The following is a 3763-nucleotide window of genomic DNA, read 5'->3' on the forward strand; positions in this document are numbered from 1 at the left end:
TCAAAGTGCAAGTAGATAAATAGGTACTGCTCTGGCGGGAAGGTAAACGGCGTTTCCGTGCGCTGCTCTGGTTCGCCAGAAGCGGCTTAGTCATGCTGGCCACATGACCCGGAAGCTGTATGCCGGCTCCCTCGGCCAATAAAGCGAGATGAGCACCGCAACCCGAGTCGGTCACGCCTGGACCTAATGGTCAGGGGTCCCTTTACCTAAGGTTAGCAGAAGCCTAAGATGGCAAAAAATAAATGCCTCCCAGAAACATCCCACCGAAGTCTGGGCATGCACAACAGCCACAGAATGGGGGGGCGGGTGGAGTGTCCTGCTTGGGCCCTGCCTTAAACTATTATACCAAGGGGCCCATTTTCTTACGCTTGTGGTTTCTCCATGGTGATGATTTGCTAAACACGGGTTTTACTGGATGAAATGTAATGGGCCTGTGTGAACGACACTGGAGCCCAAGGATTGGGGTTGGGCTAGATGACCCTCAGGGTCCTTCCAACTCTACAATTCTATGGCCTTGTGACTACCTTCCTGAGTTTGCTGGACTCCAGCTCCCATCATTCTGTGAGCATTAGTCTCTCTGGCTAGAGCTTATGGGGGTTGGAGTCCAGCATTGGGAGAGCCACAGGTTCCCCATTCCTGCTGCAGTCTGGTGCCCATGGAAGTAATGCCTGTTAACTTCAGTGTGACTTGCAACGAAACATACATAGGATCAGGCTGCACAAATGTCACAGCCTGATCCTCCGAGGTTTGCGTGCACCCAGAGCAGAGACAAATATTGGTGCTGGAAAATCCAGACACCTCCAACTAATTCAAGTGGATCACAACCCAGGGCAAGCCTTATGGAAATGAACAGGATCTGGGTCAAAGCTTGACCATGCTCTTGCACAGCTGCCACTCATTTCAGTGGGACCTGCATGGGGGATGTTTGCCGTAGCTCCGATCTGCGCATCCTCTTCCACTCTAATGCCCTGGAAAGCATGCAAAAATTCTATACCAGAAACATTCTGATCAGCTTGGCTCAAGGAAAGACACACACATACAACTGTGATTAATAAAGGTTTATTTTTGTGTGTGGAAAATGTTTCAGTTTTTTGGAATAAAACAACAGCAACTTGTTTTGCTAATCAGAGTAGCATATTGTTACAGGTTTGTGGGTGTCAGTGTGGATTGCACCTGTGGGTCCCTTCCAAACCTGAGATCCTGTGTATGTGGGGTTAGATTTCATGAGAGGAAACCTGCTAAACCAGTCAAACCAGTCCCTTGCTTATGGTACTGGCCTGGGTTGCTATTTGCATGCCCTAAGAGGTTGCTAGAGAGACCAATGGGCGGGCCTTTTCCTACCTCACCTGACATGCCACATCATCCAAGGATGGGAAACAATAGGCATTTTTGTCCTCGATATGTCCTGTCCAAATGTTGTTGTACTAGCCATTGGCCATGGCAAATCTGAATAAAAAATAAATACAAGCAAAAGGGGTGTCATGCCACAAATAATGGTCTCTCTTTAGATCTCTGTGTCTCCCTTACAGTTCAGTGCTATATTGCCCAGGGTCTTCTTTCTGATCTTTTCTGGCCTCCAAAGCAAAAAGGGTGACTTGTTGAGTCACTGAAGCATTTGCATCACCAAGAAGCAATAGGACCTTCTCTGCTGGGGGGAGACAAATTTCCTGTAAGGTGAGAAATTGCCTCCTGGGTCCAAGGTATAGTAAATAGTAATATAGTAAATAGTGCAAGATGTCTTCCACCTGCAGATGCCCACATATTCAGAGTCTTATCTTCGTACGGTACCCTGTTATATTATCTGTCCAGGATAGTGGAGGGCATAACTTGAAAATGCAGCTAAGCAAAAGCAAATCTAAGTGAGGCTGGCCAGAGATTTGACAGGTAACTGGCTCTAAAATGGACTGTTTTTAGAAGAGGGAACCAAGGAGAGCATTTAGAGAATTTAATCGCTTGCAGATCATGTAGTGATTCTGTCCAGTGGCACCAATCCCTTAGATGACATTTGTCTGTAGATATAATCTCCTCTATTTAGGGAAATAATAAAGAGTTCAAATAATATTGTGTGTTAGATTTCCACTACAGGCTGTTCACCAATTCCGCATAACAAGTCTTTTCAGCTAATTAAACGAGGTGCAAATAGCTCTTGCAGTTAATGTTGGCCATCCACATTCCATGTGTAAGAGTTCGGATGCTGTTCCCTTGGGTGCGGAAAACAGTCTCTTGAGAAATTGGTTTTGGACCATTTCTAATCCTTTAATAGTGCTCTCATCCTCGCCCCAGATTGTCCTTGATATGTCTTCCTTCTTCTTCTTCTTTGGCGATCACTCGTAGCTGAGTAAGATTGTCTTCCATAAACACGGTTTTAACAATGAGTCTGTAAGTGACTGTGGAGGCCAATTCTGGATCCACACGTCCTTCCACAGTGGGGACATTGGTTTCCAGGTGGGAATTGATCGCGGTGTGGATTTGTTAAGCGTGCCTTCCTCTTAGCATCTTTCTCCCTTGCGTCCTGAGTTTGAGTGCCAATGGCACCTTTGGTAAAGCCTGTTCTCCAAATGGAGCACTCGCAGGCCAGTGTTTCCCAGTTGTCAGTGTTTACACTACATTTTTTTAGATTTGCCTTGAGACAGTCTTTAAACATATTTTGTTGACCACCAGCATTACACTTTCCATTTTTAAGTTCGGAATAGAGTAGTTGCTTTGGAAGACGATCATCATGCATCCGCACAACATGACCAGTTCAACGAAGTTGATGTTGAAGAATCATTGCTTCAACACTGGTGATCTTTGCTTCTTCCAGTACACTGGCACTAGTTCACCTGTCTTTCCAAGTGATGTGTTAAATTTTCAGAGACCCAGTTGATGGAATCTTTCGAGGAGCTGGAGATGGCGTTTATCAGTGGTCCATGTTTCACAAGCGTACAGTAATGTTGGTAGTACAATAGCTTTGTAAACAAGCATTTTGGTTTCCTTGATATGTAGTATCCCTTTAACTCAGGGGTAGAGAAACTATGTCCTCTCCAATTTTGTTGGACTCCAGCTCCCCTCAGCCACAGGCAGTATCACCCATGGTCAGAGTTGTTGCAAGTTCTGGGAGGAAAGTATCCCAAGGACTCTGGGATGTCATGCAGCTTTTGCCAGAGGCAGTGATGTCACTTGACTTGGAAGGCTTCGGCGTTAATTTCGAGGCTCCCTACCTACGGGAAGGAGCAACAGCACCTCTGAGCACGTTAAGAGTGCAGTGTCCTCCTTAATGGGCAAGCACGTCCAATGTTTCTCAAACTTGGCTTCCCAGCTTAGCGAGCAGGTAAAGAGCAGGAGACTCTCGGGGTCGCGAGGGGGTTGGACTAGATGACCCTCAGGGTCCCCTTCGCCTCTACAACTCCCCCCATCCCTGACCCCCCCCCCCCCCAAGGGCCGAGCGGAGTCGCGCTCCAACCACAGCCGGGCCTGAGAAGGCGCGTGCTGCCACGCCTGCGCAAACCTCGCGCTGCGTCTCTCCGCCCCGCCCACCTTTTTGCGTCGCGGCGGGAGAACGACGTGTCCTCCGGCTTAGGAACACTATTCGACGCGCTGGGCGCGCACAATAGGACGCCCCTTCTCCGTCAGTTCTCCCTCAACCCTAGCGCCGTTCTCATTGGACGCTCGCGGCACTTCTGGAAAAGCTGCCGCCGATTGGCTGCCTCGCGAAAAGGCGGAGCTCGAGAGCGCCCCTGGTGGGCGGAGCGACCGGCGCCGGCGAGTCTCCCCGGCTGGTGAC

The sequence above is a fragment of the Podarcis muralis genome, chromosome 7 (assembly GCF_964188315.1).
Source record: "Podarcis muralis chromosome 7, rPodMur119.hap1.1, whole genome shotgun sequence".
Taxonomy (NCBI): Eukaryota; Metazoa; Chordata; class Lepidosauria; order Squamata; family Lacertidae; genus Podarcis; species Podarcis muralis.